The sequence below is a fragment of the Melospiza georgiana genome, chromosome 1, assembly GCF_028018845.1.
Source record: "Melospiza georgiana isolate bMelGeo1 chromosome 1, bMelGeo1.pri, whole genome shotgun sequence".
In the NCBI taxonomy this organism is placed as follows: Eukaryota; Metazoa; Chordata; class Aves; order Passeriformes; family Passerellidae; genus Melospiza; species Melospiza georgiana.
In genome coordinates, this window is record NC_080430.1 from 128,926,554 (window position 1) to 128,940,833 (window position 14,280).

Here is a 14,280-nt window from a genome sequence, read left to right on the forward strand (position 1 = left end):
TTATCTTTTTTGGTTTGAAATGTGCATTCGTCATAGTACCTCTTTAACAAAAACAGGTCATCTGGCTTGATGATGAATGCCTCTCATCTTCAATAAAAGCACAAAGAATACTAAAATCCTCATCAGACTAATTAGTAAGAATGCCCTTGAGCCAGCCACAAGTCTTAGTGAGGATCTGTCATGAGTTCACAGAACTGCTATGTCTGATCTTTTTATTTACTTCTTTTCAATAATATCTGGTCATTCAGTGGAGATCACAGACACAGAAATCACTGGTTTGGGAGTATCAGTATTTTCTCCTATATAGTTAATTTCAGTGCACTGAGTTGATCACAGTTTTCAATAATGAAAATTGCTCATATGCAGCTGATTATATGGCACAGAAAAAAATCCTGGCCAAGCAAAATATAAAATACTTTACTGTAGTAAACCCCTCAGGTTTAGCCAGGGCCCCTTGGAGAATAGAATGCTGACACAGCAGCAAAGAAGTTTCCTGTCTCCAGGGACATCCGCCTTGTACCCTATCCCTATAGCCATGTAAGGCAATATTGTGTTAACCCTACTATTGGTCACTTATGGTCACTCTAACACCTTTGCCATTGGTCAGGATTGGATCCGGGCCAAGGGTATAAAAGTAGCATTCTGTACCCCTACTAACTCGTAAGAAGAAGAGCTGAGACCCTTCACGGAACTCCTGCAATAAAGCCATACTCGTGGAACAGCCAGTGTCTTCTGCTTCTCCTCTCTCTACCGTCTGCTGGAGCCTTAGGCCAAGGGAAAAGCTACCTAGCAAGCAAGCTGAAATCACAAGAGCTGCCTAATCACTAAGAGCTGAATATTCCCTGCTTGCTAGGGCTGTCCTGTGGCCTTGGTCTGAGAGCGAGCTGGCTTCTAGCACCCAGTCCCCTTGGGGACTGAACTCTGGAGCTGTAATAGCTTGCCTAGGATAAGACCAAGCAAGGCCATTTACTTTACTTAACAAATTGAACAGAAAAGCAGCGAAGAAAAGTTAATAATCTTCAAAAGATCTGTATTTTGTCATATATGGAAAAATAAACAAAGGCGCAGTGGTCAATTTATTTCTGGTTTTGCTTTAAGAAGGACTATATTTGTTTTAATAACTTTTCTGTAGTTTGAGTCAATACTTTCTTTTATTTACTTTAGTTTTGCTGTCATTATCACTGAAGTAGGGTTTTTTCCTATTTCAAAATGACATAATTTACCAATGAGTCAGAATCATAGCTCCATATAGCCTTTCATTTTTAACATAGAATAAAACAATGAAACATTTGTTTGAAGACAGAGCAACCAATCCATATGTGTCAGTGTCAGCTTACTTCTCCAGGTCACTTCAAGACTTGATTCACCACTTTTTAAGACTGTATAAACATTTCAGAAAATGGTAATGAGCACAAGTCTGCACTAAACAGTTCTAGATTTTGTTGTCATTAGCTGTCTGATTAAATTTTAATTTTATTGCCCAATTACAAATTTTTGCCCAGAACTGAGATACTGGCATTTCTGAGAAGTAGCTCAGGATTCATTTTTAAAAACATCAAACTTATTCTACGGTTGATTAACAACATTCCACAAAGAAAAATCCAGTGAGATTTCTTTTACTCTTCAATATTTATGGTGTTGTTGTTAAGCTTCAGGATCAGCGCTAAGGCATGTCTTCTATCCTGGAACCTACACTCCTCAAATCCTAAAATCTGTATTTCCACACATCATCTTATTTGTAGCTGTGAAAATTACTCTGTGTGCCCAACATGCTTTATGATTTCCCAGTTGCATACTGTGGGATGGATCATAGAATGGTTTGGGTTGGAAGGCACTTTAAAGATCATCCAGTTCCAAACCCTCTGCTATGGGCAGAGACACCTTCCACTAGACCAGGTTGTTCAGAGCCCCATCCAACTTGGTCTTGAACACTGCCAGGGGTGAGGCATTCACAGCCTCTCTGGGCAACCTGTTCCTGTGCCTCATTACACTCACAGTAAAGAATTTCTTCTTAATAGCCAATTTAACCTACCCTCATTCAGTTTAAAGTCATTATCTCTTGCTCCATCACTATAAACCCTTGGAAAAAGTGTCTCTCCAGCTCTCTTGAGGCCCTCTATAGGTAGGGCTCTAGGTGCTCTAAGGGAAGGTGCTTTAAGATCTCCACTGTGTCTTCTCCAGGTTGAACAATGGGACCATTATTTTTACTGCAAATGAAACATTAACTATATTTGCCTTACTGTACTCAGAAAGCTGAAACCCTCTTCTTCCTTTCTCTCTGTTAGGGCCCAGCCCACCCCTGGAATTTCAGGGCTGAAATTTCAATTCCTGATGTCTAGATAGGTAGATAGAATTTTATTAGAAGTTTTGTCCCTGAAACAAACTTCCTATATTCTCCTACATGAAATGCATAGTTTCTACTTGTTAATTGTAACTTGGCTGTTTCCAGTATCAGCAGAAATACTAACAGTAACCTGAGAGCTCCAAGATCTGTAAAACTCCAAGAAAATGGTTTTCCTGCCCTCCTTGCTGCCCTTCCCCTCACAGCTGTAAGACTGAATAGCACCTGCAGATTGTGCCAGGCATTCCTGGCACCCTCACAGAAATACCTTTTCTAGTTTTGCATTCAGTAGGCTTCCTACAAAAACTATGAAAAATGATTGTGGCAGTGTCAGTGGGGTGACTTCACAGTAAAATTATTTTATCATTAGTTGACAATTCCATACAGAGATGTATTGGAATAGGAAAGCAGGAATTACAGGTCCATCCTTTGACTTGCTGGGCAGCAGATCCTTTAAGATGCTGCAAATAACACCGTTGTGGGTTCTGTTCTCTTTCAGGGATTTCCATAACAAACAGAGGGCACTTGTAAGTGACAAGATGTGTCATCTAATGCCTCCTTTCAGAAGGGAAACTCAAGTCATCCAGTGACATACATCCACCTGTTAAAAGTATTAATAAACCCCTCTGTGTTTGCAATAGATAAAAAACATATTTTTTGATTCACTAAAAAAAGAAAAACCCAAAATATTCCAGTTCATTTTCTTAAAAAGGTGTCAGCTCTGAAGCTTTTATACCAGGCAGAATGTAATGTGGCCGTTACCACAACCCAACAAGGAACAGTATACATAAAAACCATTACACTTTAATAGGTTGTATTTTCAAGTAAAATTAACTATTCAAATAAATTAGACTGGAACATATGACCTTTTTAGAACTGTGGTTTTAAAAGATGAAAACAAGAGGTAATTGTTTCAGCATCGCTGCCCTGAAATTTTTTGTTGTTTCTGTTTAAGAATCTACAACTTTCTGAGCAGCTTCCTATGGAACTAAGTTTTGTGGTTGATTATCTTTGACATGCACCTGTAATTATATTTTGATTCCACTGCAGAAGGGATTACAATTTATCTACCTGGTCAACAGGTTCAAGGCTAAGATATGAAAATTTATTTTTTCAGGACCTAAATTTTACTGCTCCTTTCCAGAACTGTTTACTGATATTTCCAGCCTGTTACCCTGCCAATAAAGTTTCAATTATGTAAATATGCTTCTATGTGTCCAGATATGTTTATGGGGTGATTTTCTCCTTCTAAAATTGTTGCTTTGGTGTTTTGGTTTTTTTTTCAATTTTCATCCTCAATCACTAGTACATGATCCTTTGTAGAGGATGAGCATCACAAATCATTAACATTGCTTTATTACTTGTTATGCCAAAAGACATGCCCTAGCAGAAAAATTAGGCAAACTATCATTTCTAGTCATTTAATTCCAAACAAGACTCCCAATTTTACATGAGAACTACATATTAGTGCTACATATTTTCCAGTTTTTTTCTTAGTTGATGTTTGTTTCCTAATCACAAATATTTGCAGCATATTCAGAATATCATTAATCTCTTAAGAACAGTATTTGTTATATTTCCACAATGCAGTGTAGATAAAATGCCATTTATGGTAAAAAAACCCCACACAATTACCAAGTTATCTGAGGACCTTTTGTAACTTCTTCCTTGCACAGAAGGAATCCCGTGCTTAGGATAAATGAAGGGGGTTGCTGATAACATTTAGGAAGTATGCATGGGGAGTTACAAACCCAGCTCTCCAGTCCACTGCCTAACAGATTTCTAATCTAAATGAATACTTTAATACTTAGTGACATTAAACTGAGCAAACAATATGCATCACCCATCTTCCTTGTTTTATGGAAAAGATACTGGCAGTCTCATTCTAATGCCAGTCACAGCTTCATTCTCTCCAAACATATAATTTTCATCTTCTGCATTTTAATTCTGAAGGTGTTTTACTTTATTCAACATTTTAAGACATTATTTTATTGCTTCAGGAGAAATCAGGAACTGGGATTTTACTTTGATTTTTGGACAAGGCTTTTTTTTTTTTAATATTATTTGATTTTAGGGACCAGAATTTCAAAAGTCAATGACCATTTTATTGATAAGCAGTTGAAAGAAGAAAAATAGGCAATCCAAGGGTAATAATCAGTGTCGTTCCCACCTAATTTGAGCTGTGTTGATTTTCTGAGGGACTAATGTGTTAATTGCTATGTTTCTTACCTGATAGATGCTATCCTAGTCAACTGGAATCCAGCCAAAAATACCCAGATCCACTGGACTTACTGAGTTTCCCACATAAAGCAGACCTTGGTCCTACAAGGCTTCCTGATTTCTGGCACCCTTAGGAGAAGTGCATTCCATCAGCACCACATGTGCTAAGTAGGACTGAGAGCAACCAATGCTTGGCATGATAATCCAGCTGTCCAATCTTCTCTTGTTTCCAACATTATTTTTTTGGAAGGGTGAAAAGATGAAGGCAAAGAATTAAAAAAATTCTCTAATAAGTGCTGAGACACATTTTCACAAATATTCCACTCTTATAGAACATAAATTATATGGGAAGAAAACTTAACCTTCTTGCTTCATGATAGGAAAGAAGAAGCTTATGAGGGGATACAAACTTCTTTTCCTCTCCATTAAGTGAAGAGACAAAGTTTCCCCTTGCTCTTCCTCTACTGTGGAGTGGTTCTGCATACCTTCACTCCATTAGATGAAGGATCAGACTTTTGTGCTGATAATTTCTCTGATAACCGTATGTAAGATTAAGAAGTTTTGTCTTGTTTCCTCCAGACTAGTGGAGAGAAATGAATGGTCAAGAAGGGTTTAATTCACACTTTTATTTTTAAAAAATCTGGCCTTAGATTCTGTACATTTTTCCATTTAAATAGCTAAACAGATAATCATTAAGTGCTCTCTGCATAAAACAATTGTACTTAAAAAACTCTGTGAGAAAATGAATTTAGTCCTTTTGCCCATCTTGAACTTTGTTTTTGTTGCTTCATTAGGGTATTATTCCTTATGACTGACAGAATTTTCCAGTTACTTATGATATTGTCTTCTAGTGGCTATTTGAACATTCAGTCACATTACCTGCAGTGGAGGCTATACAAATCCTGATGCATTCTTTAGGGTTTGGAACCATTATAGTCAAATCTTGATGAACACTTTCTGTCAACCATAATCCAATTAAAAAAAACCAAAGAATAAGCTATGCCTAAAAAGGAAATTTATGCTATTATCTGATATTGGAAAATTCCCCTGAATTTCCATTTCCTTGTTTTCAAATATATGTGGACTAATTCTACTCTTGTCATTAGCTGATGCCATGGACCTGCACACAGGCAAAGGAGAACCTGGGAAGGGCTGGGAATTTCATAATTATCTGAATGCTAATCCTGACATTTCCATCTGGTAGAACAATGCTCATTTCTGAATACATGGATGTGCACTCCTCTCTGGTAATGCCATTCATAGATTATTTTTGTCTAATCTTTTCCAAGATTTACGCTTGGCAGAGTATAATTGAACATTTGTACACAGGAACAACAAACTACAGCCATCACTTGCCCTTTTAACATTTGTAGCACATTATGGCATGATGACTGCTATATTCACCAAGTACGTAAGCAATCTGCGACAGATCACTGTAGATGAGATTGATGACAATTAGGAAAGGAAGTTGTAATTTTTGTCTGTTCCAGACTTTGCATACCCATCTTAAATGTAGAATATATTGATTGAAAGATTCTGACATTTCATTTTCTATTATAGCAGCAGTCCCCTTTTTCCTCAATGACAGCCAATAAACATGACCAGTGCCCTCCAGATATTTGCAGACTTCTAATTTTCTAATGGCTCATTATACATTCCCCACATAGTGTGTTTGCTATGGGATGGCTAAGAAGCATTACATCAGCCACTTAGAAAATCTTGTTATGAGTCCATGCCAGTAAGAACATTACTAATTCCCCAGTAAGAATATCACTATTTGTTCCCTGAGTTTCAGCACTCACCTCTCGAGGTGCTGTGTGCCTTCATCCTGGTTGAGTGGGAGATATGTAGCCCACTAGGGTAAAGTTTAGCTACATCACTGGACTGAAGGCAAGCCTTGTAAAGTCAGGTATACACATTGAACTGACACCGTTCAGTGTAAAGTGTCCTAAACCCACAAATGTCAATCCTATTATTCCATCAATTTTACACAGGATCTCTTTAGCTGAAGGTAAAAGCCTTTTACCAAATAGGTTTCTGTGTCCTACTTAAAAATTCCTAGATTTAAAAATCTAGGAAATATTTTCCATGTTTACTTAATGCAGATCTTTTTTCTAAATGTTTGCTAGTCACTTCTCACTTCACAATGGCAGAATCCAGAAGTATGATAAGAAATGGAGATACTGTATCATTCTGGATATTCAAAATGCAATTTTACGTGTTTTCCCCCACTGGTTCAAAGAAATTTTTCTAAAGAAATACTCAAGCTATGTATCTCTGTCATCCCAAAGCAGCAAGTATTGGGTGCTTATGAAGCCCAGTTGATGGGATGCATAGCCCAGTGGCCACTGCACCTGGGGCTGAAAATGCAGTACATTTGTCTCTGATCTTTAAACCATTTAGCACTTGCTTCCCTGGAGTGATTACTTCAGAACTGAAGATGATTCAGTGTTCCTTTTGATAAATGGTTCTTGAAAGCCCAAGACAGGCTCTGTCTGGAAGAATTCACAGCCATCTGCTGGGAAGTTAATGTATTCATCTCACACATACAAATGGCTTTGTGGATGATGTTTCACTGCTTTGCACTAATATGACTTTATTGGCATTGAAATCAACCTGTGCCACTGAAAAAATGGATTTATAATCTGACCCATGGATTCCATTTAATGATACAAACCCCTCAATTATAGCAGCAGTTAAACATGTGGAAAGAAGGAATTCCTGTAATCTCTTCTTTTCCTTCTAATTGCTCCTTTACTAGAATGTGCATTTGTCTCACATTGAAGAAGAAACCTAAAAGACTATGTTTCTCCTTTTTTTGGCTTCCCCCCCTCCTCTCCCCTCTCCTTCCCCCTGCCCCCAATTTAATTCAAATCCTTTGGTTATTCCTAAATTCATACATTATGTTGTAACTGAATGTGAATAATTTTTAAATGGGTTAGGAAATCCCTCCTATGTTTTCATCACTGTCATTGGGATAAATGTTTCTGAGGGATATGTATTATTTTTCATTTCCATGTTAGTGATGAATACAGTTTTCTTCAAGCTACAGAGATTGTACTATTTCACCAGTGTGATCTGTCTTTGAGACTCCCCTTCCATGCTTAAGAAAATGTATGGAAAAAGCTGTGGCTCACACCTCTGAAGTGTCCCTACAAGACATTCTGCTGGATATTTTTCACCTGCAGAAAAATCTCATGTGATGGACTTCTTCCCTTACATTAACCTTCTTCAAGTCACAGGAAAGAGCCTATTGACCTCAAGGGTGCAACTTTGGATTTAAAACAGACTTGGAATTAAAATCTGTTGCTTCCAGTCTTTACTTAATAATAGTAACATGAATTGTAAAATCAACATTTTCAAAGCCAGTAATGCAGAAATTATGCACTCCTATTCTGATGCCTCATCATATCAAAACCTTGGTTTGCAGTCACAGAATTCCACTGAAGTCAGGGAACCCACCTTGGCTGGGGGATGACGCAGGTGTAATTGGAAATAAATCTGAGACAATGCATTTAACAATTGTAAACCAGTTAACTTACAGCATAATCAGGGACATATGCTGGGCTTGTGAATCCATAAACACCAGTGGACATTTTTACTTCAGTGGAATTAATTTAGACTCCAAGTCAATGGAGAATTTAGCCCCTCTCTTTGGAAATCAAATAACTATTCCACAATCTCTTTGCAGTTTAGATAAGTACAGCTTAGTATCTAATTGGTGTTGTTTACACATTTTTTTGTGGGTCTCATAAATCATAGTACCATTTTAATCATCAGTATTTCCAGATAATTTTCCAATTTATTCAGTAAGCAGGACTGAAGAATTAATGAAATAGCCTTTAGCCAATCCCTAATTTCTTATTGTAATCAGGTGTTCCATAAAGAGCTAGGTTCTGTTTTCCATGTCCTTCTAACAGTTTTACTCAATATATATACTCAATATATCAATAAATGTGTTTTCAAGCATAATATTCTCTTGGCGTAATCATCTGTTCATTCAGAATTACCATCTGTGCCTTGCTGGAGATTTCATTCTTTTATGAAACTGGCAGTGATGGCAAAGTTCATTTGAATTCCCAGGACATGCAACCATCAAACAGTTTGAAATTCTCTTTTCCAAGCCAGTTTTTCCACACTGGCAGAACTTTTAAGAACAGAGAATTAGTGATTTTTTGTTGTTGCTGTTGTTGTTCCATGTTTCATGGAACACTGTCCACCATCCTTCCCCTCCTCCTACCATCTTTTTCTCTACCAAGTTCTTAACTTAGGCCTGATGGATGAGACTCCCTGTGAAGGCCATGAGCACTGGCATTTTAATCAGCAGTACAGACTGCAGTTGACTTAAATGTAGCATATTTTCCACCCAGAGACTAAGCATATTGCCTTCAAGCAGATAATATTTAAAAATAATCCTACAAAAGATCCTATATCATATAGGGGATGAGAAAGACCCTATATCATATAAGGCATGCACAAGCAAATATCTTTTGAATGCAAAGGTACATATCTTTTCCTTATCATATTTATGAGAGGGAAAGGTTTCTTTTTTCTTCCTTCTTATACTTTACAAGCACTGAATTCACTGCTAGAGTCCTGTAGCCTTTGAACTGAGCAGCTATAAGACCAAAAACACTCATCTTTTCTTGCTGTTGACTCTTTCCCCTAGATATTTTCAAAATTTTCACATTTCAGTCACAGAACTCTATAGCAGGTGACATGGTAATTTACTTTTCTGCTTATTTTAAGGATCTTTTTTACAAGAAAGATAAACGTATGTCCTTGGTTCTTGGTACTGTGCAGGTCTTTCAGTCACAAATGGAGGAATTAAAAACCCTGAAATCTCACTGGGAAATATAATGTATTGAAGATACCTAGTTCCTTGAGTTATGCCTGAATCACATCCCCCTTTTTCAGAGCTTTCAGTAACTAATTCTACAAGATTATCATATATGATTCCCTGCACATTCTGTTGGCAACCTAGCAACCTGACTTGGAACGTGAACGTTGAGATTTTGAAGTGCCCCAATGGTCCTTCTCAGTGTGGAACTCTTTAGGCCAGCAGAGATAGTTATACAGGAGCCTAGAATCTGGAACTGGCCTCAGTCTCCCTCTACAGGAGTCCATATCTCTACAGTGATTATAATTCCTAATGTTTCGCTCAGAAAGACCTGAATTCCAGGTCACCACAATGGAGTGGAGCACTGTGACATAGGTAACACAACCTGTAAAGGGTCTCTGGCCTGAAGAAATGGACAAAAAGGTGGGACAAGCGCATACTGTGAACCTGAACTAGAAGTTCAGTTTCAGTGTCTGTACTGGGCGCATGCCAGGGTGGTTTGGTGTTGTCATTCACTAGAAATTTCTTTCCATCCTGTTTCCCTTTGGTTGTGTGAGACATACTCAGAAAGCTATTTCTTGGTGATGTGGTTCTAATTCCAGAAAATTATCAACTGCATGAGCAGAGACATAAGCTGGACATTTTCATTTGGCTCATATATAAGATAGTTTTCCAGAAAGACCTAGAATAAAACTGAATCACAAGCTGGTGTGCAGTGTGCAATGCATAATGTCAGGGAAAGTTGATCCACACCCTGTTTCCCCGGTGCCACAAAACAGAGTCCTGTGCAGTTGACTTCGGTCTGCTGAAGTGGGATTATTAACTATTTAACTACTATCTTGAGGAACAGTCTTTTCACTACCTGATGTTCAACATTTTTGCCAGAAAATTTAAGGTGTTTCAAACTGTTAATAATTAAATTATTAAAAATAATGTAAGATTAAATTAAACTGTAGGCTTTTTAGGATGTGTTCCAGAAAGGTAACAGAGCTCCTGCCTTCCAGTAACTTCCATGGAGGCTTTCTACAGCATTGTCACCTTCTTCAGATCCGAGGATGCAGCCAGTACCAGCGGGTGCTGTGAGGGCTGGCTGCTGCTCCAGGTAAGCCAGGAGGGAGTGCAGAGAGGCAGCAGGGCTGGCAGGCACCCAGACCCCAGCCAGAAGGGGCCAAGGTGCTGAGCAGCACGTTAGGGTTGGACCAGGTCTGGAGACAGTGACCAGCCCAGCGAGTCTGCAGGGCTCAGAGAGCACCAAGGCCAAGCCAGCAAGCCCCGGCAGTGGGGCTGGACCAGAGTAGGAACAAGAAGCTGCTCCAAGCTCCTGCTGCCAGCAGGGGACCTGACCTTGGGCTCAGGACCCACACCTTCACCCTCTAGCTGCATCCCTGGGAGGGCAACACACTCAGGGCGCTGGCAAGGTCTGGGGTAAATAGACGCTGCAAGTGTTAAGTAAAAACTTTCATAATAACCAGCCAAAATAGCTGAAGCGTATTTAGAAAGAAATTTGTTAAGGAAGGCAATACTACAAGTTTTTATTGATTCGCTCTCAGTTTCTAAATGCCAGTGATTAATTTACACCCTGAAGTGTGACTTTTACCACAGTCATTAGTGGGAACATAGAAGATGTTGAACTCTCAGCAAAGCCAGCAATATAACCTGTGCTGTTTGGCATTACGATGAGGGAAAAGAAAGTAGGAGTACTTGTAAAATGCCTAGTTTAATGACTTCTGTGATATCAGTAAAGGGTTCCATAGTTTTTCTAACATTAACAGGGGGCTTTTATTTTTTATTTTTTATCCCTAAAACCTTATCTCCCTGCTATGCTGTATGGATCAGTTTAGTCATGTCCTAGCTATTAATACTCTTCCAGCTATGGGTTTAGGGGAATAATAAATATGCATTTCCAAGATCTACTAAAGCAAAGAGAGGGTTATTGTTCTGTGTGCTAGATTTCTTGAACCAACAAAAACTGACACAAAAGCTCCCAGGCTTGATTAGGCCACTGGTTTATCTAATGCACTATCTTGTTCACAATTCACAGAAATCAAATAACAGCATGTTTCTGAATTTTAAGCTTATGCATTGTAGTGTTCTGCAAATTCACTTTATAGGCCATAAATAGTCCAAAGTGATCTCAGTGCTTGGAAAGTCTGGTTCATCTTATGATTTGGTAGCTTATGATTGCATAGCTTTGACTATTTACTGAGGCACTTGCCAATTGACATAATGAGATTCTGAAAAACACTTCAGAATTCTACTGCATTTTTCACCTGTAGCTTTGGTCTAAAGCCACTGAAATTTGGAACATTTCTGGATCCATGCCCACAGCTCACAATGGCTAGTCAAAGATTTTGTAAGGCCTTCTGACTTGACTCTACAAAATACACTGTAAAAGCAGATAAAGATTTCTCAGTAATGTAGACAGAACCACATTGTCATCTAAGGAAAACAGCTGGAGTCAAACTCTTGGTATGAGGAGAGAAAGGGCAGCAGATAGAGCCACTGTTCTGCTCTGCTGGAAGGAATGCATGACTTGAACATCCCAGGTAAAGAACCTTTGTTCTGTAGATACACTAACTTTGGAAGTTAATATGTCACCATCTACCCTGAACAGAGGAAAATAAGCTCTAAGCTCCGAAACCAGCTGAGGATTTTAAAATATTGTTTGAAAATGACCAAAAGTGGTTCTGGCTGAAAGGCTCCATGAGAAGCATTGTTTAAAAACACAGAGCTGGCAGTACAAAGACAACTTCTCAAGGAAAGGATCAGGTAGAACAATTGATAACTTGTCTTGCAGCTTTCTTACAGATAAAATGAGGCTTTGAAGATTTAGTGTATCCAGTGAAAGGCTCTTTAACTTTTGTTCTTTTTTTTATTTTGTAATAGTAGTAGTGAGGAAGCTTTGCAGATACTAAGCCCATGGTGCCTTTAGTAATATAATTGGTTTCTTTAGGTTCATACTTGATGCTGCTGTTAGGCTTGTCTCCAGATCTGTGGCATTATGGAGACTGAGATGAATTAGGTCTTCCATCACAGACCGCTTCCCTTCAAAGTAAGTTGCATCAGACTTTGCAAAAGCCAGAATTACTTGCTTTGCTCAGGAAAATTTGTGCAAACATTTGTCAACTAAATAGACCTTACCAAAATAATTCACAGTATGTGGAACTAGTAGTATAGCTATCCCTTCTTTTAGTATAGGAATTATCTCAACCAAGACTGTCCATAGAAGATACTCTTTTGATACATAAAACTTGATGATGTTCTTAAAAAAAAGGGGAAAAAAGAAAAGTAGTAATAACATCTTTCTAGCAGATTCCTTGTGGTGTACAAGAATACACAGAGGTTACAAAATCTGCAGTCACACAGGGACTGTGTTACCTTTCTCATTGCTGACAGTGGGTTTGAAGCTGGTGATGACAGACCCATCATATCAGCAACTTGATTGGTATTTTATAGCACATAGGTGTGGTGAAGGAAATACCCACAATGTCACCTTGACATGTCACTTTTGAAGTTTCATGAAAGCTGAAAAAAGGAAGGAACTTGCTTTTCATGTAGTGACCTAGTAACTTTAGAGGCCTTTTCTTTTTTAGAAATGTAGTGCAAATCAGTATGTTAAATACATTATTAAGTTAAAATGAAAAAATGAAATTTTTTTTTTTTTGTGCTTACAGAGGACACATTGTCCTGATTGTCATTGCTGTGCTCTGGGCACTACACAGCCAAAAGCAAACAGGCAGACAAAGTAGTAATATTAGAGAAAGAATGTCAGCATAACCAACTGCTTGTTTGTTTCTGCTTGCACCAATCTGCCAGCAATGTTGGAGCCAATGTAATGTATCAGATTATTCACACTTAATTCAATCCCTTTATTTTACAGATCTTTGTTCATAAAATGTTACTTTAATTTGGAAGCCGAGGAAATGCCTTGCACTTCCTCATCCATGCAACAAGTTATATACTTTTATATGCATACTACACACACACACACACACACACATACATATAAGCACAGAAACAAATGAAGAGCTTTGTTTTGGTTTTTTTTTTTTTCTTTCTTGATCACTTTAAGCATCAGGAAAGGTGAAACTGCCTAAATAACTTTTATTCACAGCAAGTGATATAATTATGTGATGCCACATATCAGCTACTAGGTGGATTGTGCATTGTTGATACCTGTGTATTCATATGCATATTATTTTTCACAGCTTTTGACAAAGGAAAATTATATTTGAATTTTTTCAGGAAACATGGTTCAGACAAAATCAGTGGCAAAGGGCAAATGTACTTAAAGAAGTGTGGGTTTACTTCTTTGTTGTAGAAATGGCTGATTTCCTTTTCTGCATAAAAATGTTTTATTATAATCACTATGAATGGAAAATACATCTAGTCTGACTTCAAAGTTTCTTATCCCAGATGATAAAATGTTATTAATAACTTTGGTCAGGAAAATTACTGTGAGTACACAGGCAAAGACTGTGGCTTTACTTCTCGTATGAATTGCCAGTGGTGTCGTATCAAAGATGTGATTACTGGGTAAACTAATGCTGACGTTTGCAGAAAAAAATATTTCTTGTGAGACATTTACCATCCATTCTAACATTGTCAGTCATCTTCAGCAGCAATGAATGAATTCTAAGTTTTAAGTCAAAACCTAGTGATAGCAGAGAAGTTCTACTTACAACTTAGCAGGAATAGGCTTTGAGTGTACGTTGGGTGCACCAGGTCTGATAATAGCTCATTTCCCTTTCTGAGGAGAGGATAAGAAGTCTCAATATATTGTTGCACCTGAAGCATGAAATTACTTATTTTTAAGACCCAAATTATAAACTTCTAAAACAAATAAAAGGAAAATTTTCCTGGAAGAATAGTTGTTATG

General features: G+C 37.9%; 1 protein-coding gene across 5 annotated transcripts in view; it reads right to left on the bottom strand.

The window, feature by feature from the left end:
- Positions 1-14,280, bottom strand: part of OXR1 (oxidation resistance 1) — a 349,896-nt gene that overhangs the window by 299,673 nt on the left and 35,943 nt on the right. Inside the window, exon 3 of one of the 5 annotated variants that reach the window (XM_058018404.1) lies at positions 14,084-14,151. The exons of the other annotated variants lie outside the window; for them this stretch is intronic. The gene's annotated coding sequence lies outside the window, so the exon portion shown is untranslated. The remainder of the gene's footprint in view (positions 1-14,083; positions 14,152-14,280) is intronic. 5 annotated transcript variants of the gene reach the window in all.